Raw genomic sequence first — 8,235 nt, forward strand, 5'->3', positions numbered from 1 at the left:
ACTGTTTCCCTCTCTCTCTTAATAGATCACACACACACACATCTCAGTCTCTGTATGTGTTTGAGTCTTTTTCTCACCCATTCTGCCTCTCCTTCTCAGTCTCACACTTTCTGTCTCTCGTTGTTTCTATCTCGGTGCATGTCTCTCCCTGTTTGTCGGTTTGTCTCTGTCTCGCAATGTGTCTGTCGACTTCTCATGTTGTCCAGTTCTGTTCACAGCTCGATTCCTGCTCCGACAGAGCAAGTATCCGTCAGTTCCTCGTTAGTATAGTGGTGAGTATCCCTGCCTGTCACGCGGGAGACCGGGGTTCAATTCCCCGACGGGGAGGCAGTTGTTTCAAAACGTTGAACTTTACTTCTGTTTCTTGGTCGAGATACATATTAAAAATTACAGAGCTATATCGAACTGTGAAAATACAAGTAGAGGAAACATCGAAAATAAGTGCAGGAGTAGGCCATTCGGCCCTTCTTGCCTGCACCGCCATTCAATGAGTTCATGGCTGAACATGCAACTTCAGTACCCCATTCCTGCTTTCTCACCATACCCCTTGATTCCCCTAGTAGTAAGGACTTCATCTAACTCATTTTTGAATATATTTAGTGAATTGGCCTCAACAACTTTCTGTGGTAGAGAATTCCACAGGTTCACCGCTCTCTGGGTGAAGAAATTCCTCCTCATCTCGGTCCTAAATGGCTTCCCCCTTATCCTTAGACTGTGTCCCCTGGTTCTGGACTTTCCCAACATTGGGAACATTCTTCCTGCATCTAACCTGTCTAACCCCGTCAGAATTTTAAACGTTTCTATGAGGTCCCCTCTCATTCTTCTGAACTCCAGTGAATACAAGCCCAGTTGATCCAGTCTTTCTTGATAGGTCAGTCCCGCCATCCCGGGAATCAGTCTGGTAAACGTTAGCTGCACTCCCTCAATAGTAAGAATCTCCTTCCTCAGGTTAGGAGACCAAAACTGTACACAATACTCCAGGTGTGGCCTCACCAAGACCCTGTACAATTGTAGCAACACCTCACTGCCCTTGTACTCAAATCCCCTCGCTATGAAGGCCAACATGCCATTTGCTTTCTTAACCGCCTGCTGTACCTGCATGCCAACCTTCAATGACTGATGTACCATGACACCCAGGTCTCTTTGCACCTGCCCTTTTCCTAATCTGTCACCATTCAGATAATAGTCTGTCTCTCTGTTTTTACCACCAAAGTGGATAACCTCACATTTATCCACATTATACTTCATCTGCCATGCATTTGCCCACTCACCTAACCTATCCAAGTCGCTCTGCAGCCTCATAGAATCCTCCTTGCAGCTCACACTGCCACCCAACTTAGTGTCATCCGCAAATTTGGAGATACTACATTGTGTGGTCCCACACAAGAGATTAATGTGCAAAGTTAAAGCACATGGGATTGGGGGTAGTGTGCTGATGTGGATTGAGAACTGGTTGTCAGACAGGAAGCAAAGAGTAGGAGTAAACGGGTACTTTTCAGAATGGCAGGCAGTGACTAGTGGAGTGCCGCAAGGTTCTGTGCTGGGGCCCCAGCTGTTTACATTGTACATTAATGATTTAGACGAGGGGATTAAATGCAGTATCTCCAAATTTGCGGATGATACTAAGTTGGGTGACAGTGTGAGCTGCGAGGAGGATGCTATTAGGCTGCAGAGTGACTTGGATAGGTTAGGTGAGTGGGCAAATGCATGGCAGATGAAGTATAATGTGGATAAATGTGAGGTTATCCACTTTGGTGCTAAAAACAGAGAGACAGACTATTATCTGAATGGTGACAGATTAGGAAAAGGGAAGGTGCAACGAGACCTGGGTGTCATGGTACATCAGTCATTGAAGGTTGGCATGCAGGTACAGCAGGCGGTTAAGAAAGCAAATGGCATGTTGGCCTTCATAGCGAGGGGATTTGAGTTCAAGGGCAGGGAGGTGTTGCTACAGTTGTACAGGGCCTTGGTGAGGCCACACCTGGAGTATTGTGTACAGTTTTGGTCTCCTAACTTGAGGAAGGACATTCTTGCTATTGAGGGAGTGCAGCGAAGGTTCACCAGACTGATTCCCGGGATGGCGGGACTGATCTATCAAGAAAGATTGGATCAACTGGGCTTGTATTCACTGGAGTTCAGAAGAATGAGAGGGGATCTCATAGAAACGTTTAAAATTCTGACGGGTTTAGACAGGTTAGATGCAGAAAGAATGTTCCCAATGTTGGGGAAGTCCAGAACCAGGGGTCACAGTCTGAGGATAAGGGGTAAGCCATTTAGGACCGAGATGAGGAGAAACTTCTTCACCCAGAGAGTGGTGAACCTGTGGAATTCTCTACCACAGAAAGTAGTTGAGGCCAATTCACTAAATATATTCAAAAGGGAGTTAGATGAAGTCCTTACTACTCGGGGGATCAAGGGTTATGGCGAGAAAGCAGGAAGGGGGTACTGAAGTTTCATGTTCAGCCATGAACTCATTGAATGGCGGTGCAGGCTAGAAGGGCTGAATGGCCTACTCCTGCACCTATTTTCTATGTTTCTATGTTTCTATGTAATCCCCTCGTCTAAATCATTAATGTACAGTGTAAACAGCTGGGGCCCCAGCAAAGTACCTTGCGGTACCCCACTAGTCACTGCCTGCCATTCTGAAAAGTCCCCATGTACTCCTACTCTTTGCTTCCTGTCTGACAACCAGTTCTCAATCCATGTCAGCACACTACCCCCAATCCCATGTGCTTTAACTTTGCACATTAATCTCTTGTGTGGGACCTTGTCGAAAGCCTTCTGAAAGTCCAAATATACCACATCAACTGGTTCTCCTTTGTCCACTCTACTGGAAACATCCTCAAAAAATTCCAGAAGATTTGTCAAGCATGATTTCCCTTTCACAAATCCATGCTGACTTGGACCTATCATATTACCTCTTTCCAAATGCACTGCGATGACATCCTTAATAATTGATTCCATCATTTTACCCACTACCGATGTCAGGCTGACCGGTCTGTAATTCCCTGTTTTCTCTCTCCCTCCTTTTTTAAAAAGTGGGGTTACATTGGCTACCCTCCACTCCATAGGAACTGATCCAGAGTCAATGGAATGTTGGAAAATGACTGTCAATGCATCCACTATTTCCAAGGCCACCTCCTTAAGTACTCTGGGATGCAGTCCATCAGGCCCTGAGGATTTATCGGCCTTCAATCCCATCAATTTCCCCAACACAATTTCCCGACTAATAAGGATTTTCCTCAGTTCCTCCTCCTTACTAGACCCTCCGACTCCTTTTATATCCGGAAGGTTGTTTGTGTCCTCCTCAGTGAATACCGAATCAAAGTACTTGTTCAATTGGTCCGCCATTTCTTTGTTCCCCGTTATGACTTCCCCTGATTCTGACTGCAGGGGACCTACGTTTGTCTTTACTAACCTTTTTCTCTTTACATATCTATAGAAACTTTTGCAATCCGTCTTAATGTTCCCTGCAAGCTTCTTCTCGTACTCCATTTTCCCTGCCCTAATCAAACCCTTTGTCCTCCTCTGCTGAGTTCTAAATTTCTCCCAGTCCCCGGGTTCTCTGCTATTTCTGGCCAATTTGTATGCCACTTCCTTGGCTTTAATGCTATCCCTGATTTCCCTTGATAGCCACGGTTGAGCCACCTTCTCTTTTATTACTTTTACGACAGACAGGAATGTACAATTGTTGTAGTTCATCCATGCGGTCTCTAAATGTCTGCCATTGCCCATCCACAGTCAACCCCTTCAGTATCATTCGCCAATCTATCCTAGCCAATTCACGCCTCATACCTTCAAAGTTAGCCTTCTTTAAGTTCTGGACCATGGTCTCTGAATTAACTGTTTCATTCTCCATCCCAATGCAGAATTCCACCATATTATGGTCATTCTTCCCCAAGGGGCCTCGCACAACGAGATTGCTAATTAATCCTCTCTCATTACACAACACCCAGTCTAAGATGGCCTCCCCCCTAGTTGGTTCCTCGACATATTGGTCTAAATAACCATCCCTTATGCACTCCAGGAAATCCTCCTCTACCGTATTGCTTCCAGTTTGGTTAACCCAATCTATGTGCATATTAAAGTCACCCATTATAACTGCTGCACCTTTATTGCACGCACCCCTAATTTCATGTTTGATGCCCTCCCCAACATCACTACTACTGTTTGGAGGTCTGTACACAACTCCCACTAACGTTTTTTGTCCTTTGGTATTCTGCAGCTCTACCCATATAGATTCCACATCATCCAAGCTAATGTCCTTCCGAACTATTGCCTTAATTTGCTCCTTAACCAGCAATGCTACCCCACCTCCTTTTCCTTTTATTCTATCTTTCCTGAATGTTGAATACCCCTGGATGTTGAGTTCCCAGCCCTGATCATCCTGGAGCCACGTCTCCGTAATCCCAATCACATCATATTTGTTAACATCTATTTGCACAGTTAATTCATCCACTTTATTGCGGATACTCCTTGCATTAAGACACAAAGCCTTCAGGCTTGTTCTTTTAACACCCTTTGTCCTTTTAGAATGTTGCTGTACAGTGGACCTTTTTGTTCTTTGCCTTGGGTTTCTCTGCCCTCCACTTTTCCTCATCTCCTTTCTGTCTTTTGCTTTTGCCTCTTCTTTGTTTCCCTCTGTCTCCCTGCATTGGTTCCCATCTCCCTGCCATATCAGTTTAAATCCTCCCCAACAGCACTAGCAAACACTCCCCCTAGGACATTGGTTCCGGTCCTGCCCAGGTGCAGACCGTCCGGTTTGTACTGGTCCCACCTCCCCCAGAACCGGTTCCAATGCCCCAGGAATTTGAATCCCTCCCTGTTGCACCACTGCTCAAGCCACGTATTGATCTGCGCTATCCTGCGATTCCTACTCTGACTATCACGTGGCACTGGTAGCAATCCCGAGATTACTACTTTTGAGGTCCTACTTTTTAATTTAGCTCCTAGCTCCTTAAATTCGTTTCGTAGGACCTCATCCCTCTTTTTACCTATGTCGTTGGTACCAATGTGCACCACGACAACTGGCTGTTCTCCCTCCCTTTTTAGAATGTCCTGCACCCGCTCCGAGACATCCTTGACCCTTGCACCAGGGAGGCAACATATCATCCTGGAGTCTCGGTTGCGGCCGCAGAAACGCCTATCTATTCCCCTCACCATTGAATCCCCAATCACTATTGCTCTCCCACTCTTTTTCCTGCCCTCCTGTGCAGCAGAGCCAGCCACGGTGCCATGAACTTGGCTGCTGCTGCCCTCCCCTGATGAGTCATCCCCCTCAACAGTATCCAAAGCTGTGTATCTGTTTTGCATGGGGATGACCACAGGGGACTCCTGCACTACCTTCCTTGCACTGCTCTTCCTGTTGGTCTTCCATTCCCTATCTGGCTGTGGACCCTTTCCCTGTGGTACGACCAACTCGCTACACGTGATACTCACGTCATTCTCAGCATCGTGGATGCTCCAGAGTGAATCCACCCTCAGCTCCAACTCCGCAACACGGTCTGTCAGGAGCTGGAGGCGGATACACTTCCCGCACACGTAATCGTCAGGGACACCGGAAGTGTCCCCGAGTTCCCACATGGTACAGGAGGAGCATAACACCCGACCGAGCTCTCCTGCCATGATTTAACCCTTATATACACTTAAATTGGCAACAACAATGTTAAACGTTACTCACTGATATAGAAGAGAAAAAAGAAAAACTACTCACCAATCACAAGCCAATCACTTACCCTCTTGGCTGTGACGTCACCTTTTGATTTCTTTCAACATCCTTTTTGCCTTCTCCCTGTAGCTGCACAAGTCCCGCCTTTTATAGGCCTCACCACACACCTCCTCGACACTGCTCCCGACTGCCGCCGACGCTGGGCCCCGGACTCCCTGCTGTGCCTTTTATAGGCCTCACCACGCACCTCCTCGACGCTGCTCCCGACTGCCGCCGACACTGGGCACCGGACTCCCTGCTGTGCCTTTTATAGGCTTCACCACGCACCTCCTCGACGCTGCTCCCGACTGCCGCCGACTCTGGGCCCCGGACTCCCTGCTGTGCCTTTTATAGGCCTCACCACGCACCTCCTCGACGCTGCTCCCGACTGCCGCCGAAGAGTTTGTCTCTTCCAGATTTTGAGCAAACTGAGACTTTTTCAGGATTCTTTGGCCGTCTGCTGCACAGAGATAGATGATTGATTTTTTTTCTGAGTAACGTTTAAAAAGCCAGCGACGCAGTAGTCGTGGCCGAGTGGTTAAGGCGATGGGATTGGGATTTTCCCGTGCAGGTTCGAATCCTGCCGACTACGATTCTCAGCATTTTTCATTCCATTTCACAATGTAACCAGTTCTCTGCCAAACTGATCATGAGATAGATGGATTAACGTCCCACACCTTTCAACACTGACATTTGTTTCTTATTTTTATTAAACTGCAATATTCATGATACATCCGTTTAAAAAATCGCAAAAATCAGTCAAAGCTGCGACAGTGATTCAGCCTGTCTATCCCTCGAGAGGTCTAAGGCATTTGTGCATGCCTGTTGGTGCGTGTAAATTTTTGGTTATGTGTGTGTGTCTCTCTGTGTCTGTCTATCTCTATTTTTGTCTCTGTATATGTGCAATTGTCTGTGGAAATCATCACCATAAATTTAGTATGTCCTGAAACTTATAAAAAAGACTTAGGGAAAATAATACGGTTGTGAACTTTTGTATCGGCTTTGGTTCAGTGGCAGCATTCTCGACTGAATCAGGAGTTTGTGTGTTCAAGTCGCACTCCTTGGAATTGAGCATATCATCTTGGCTAACACTCAAGTGCAGCACTTGGGGAATTTTGCAATGTTGAAGCTGTTGACTTTCGGATGAAATGTTAAATTGAAGCTCCGTCTGCAACCTCGGGTGGATATGAAAGGTCCCAGAGCATTTCTCGAAACAGAGTAGGAGAGTTGCCCCCGTGTCAATATTCCTAAAAATGTTCGTAAATGCTCACTAAAAGACTATGTGCATGTGTTTGTATGTGGGATTGGGGTTGAAGCCCAGTTTGTCACAGAGACACAATCCAAACTCTCACAGGACCAGCATAGCCGAGTGGTTATGGCATTGGCCTTAAACTTCAACGGGTTTTTCCAGCGTGGGTTCTTCCCCAATCCTGGTATCTATTTAATTTAACGCGGATTTCCTCCCATTCTGATCACTGATATCCGATTTTCATCGGTTGAATCAACAATTTTCTGTAACAATATGACACTCTGAACCGATAATGAAATGAAATTGTGAAATGTATCTGTGTCGCTCGGTTTCTGCCTCTCACTCTCTCTTCAGAGTGTTTTGTATGTTTGAGTCTTTGTCTCTCTCAGTCTTTCTCACTCTGTCTGTCCCTGTTTCTCTGTTTGTCTCAGTCTCTCAATCTGTTTCTTTCTCACGGTGCCCACGTCTGTTCCAATGGGATTCTCTCAGATTCTTTGTCTGACTGGATCTCTGTTTCCCGTCATTTCGGTCTGTCCATGTCTTTGCCTGTCTCTGTTAGTCCCTGCCTCGAACCTGAGAAGTATTTCCATCATTTTCTGTTTTAGTCTCCATCTCTCTTTCTCTCTATCTGTCTCTCTCCTTGACACTGTCTTTATCATTGTCTTTCTCTCACTCTTTCCCTCTCTCTCTTAATAGATCACAGACACACACATCTCTGTCTCTGTATGTGTTTGAGTCTTTTTCTCACCCATTCTGCCTCTCCTTCTCAGTCTCACACTTTCTGTCTCTCGTTGTTTCTATCTCGGTGTCTGTCTCTACCTGTTTGTTGGTTTATCTGTGTCTCTCAATGTGTCTGTCGACTTCTCATGGTGTCCAGTTCTGTTCACAGCTCGATTCCTGCTCCGACAGAGCAAGTATCGGTCAGTTCCTCGTTAGTATAGTGGTGAGTATCCTCGCCCGTCACGCGGGAGACCGGGGTTCAATTCCTCGACGGGGAGGCAGTTGTTTCAAAATGTTAAATTTTACTTATGTTTCTTGGTAGAGTTCCATATTAAAAATTCCAGAGCAACATCGAACTGTGAAAATACAGGTGGAGGACTTTGCCTCTTCCAGATTTTGAGCAAACGGAGACTTTTTCAGGATTCTTTGGCCGTCTGCTGCACAGAGATAGATGACTGATTTTTTTCTGAGTAACGTTGAAAAAGCCAGCGACTCAGTAGTCGTGGCCGAGTGGTTAAGACGATGGTCTAGAAATCCCTTGGGATTTTCCCGCGCAGGT

At 46.2% G+C, this 8,235-nt stretch overlaps 1 non-coding gene across 1 annotated transcript; it reads left to right on the forward strand.

Moving 5' to 3' along the window:
* The first annotated feature begins 255 nt into the window (after positions 1-255).
* On the forward strand, positions 256-327 carry trnad-guc (transfer RNA aspartic acid (anticodon GUC)). The gene has a single exon. It is a non-coding gene; the product is annotated as a tRNA-Asp (tRNA).
* Positions 328-8,235: the final 7,908 nt, after the last annotated feature.

This window comes from Pristiophorus japonicus, chromosome 23 (genome assembly GCF_044704955.1).
Source record: "Pristiophorus japonicus isolate sPriJap1 chromosome 23, sPriJap1.hap1, whole genome shotgun sequence".
In the NCBI taxonomy this organism is placed as follows: domain Eukaryota; kingdom Metazoa; phylum Chordata; class Chondrichthyes; family Pristiophoridae; genus Pristiophorus; species Pristiophorus japonicus.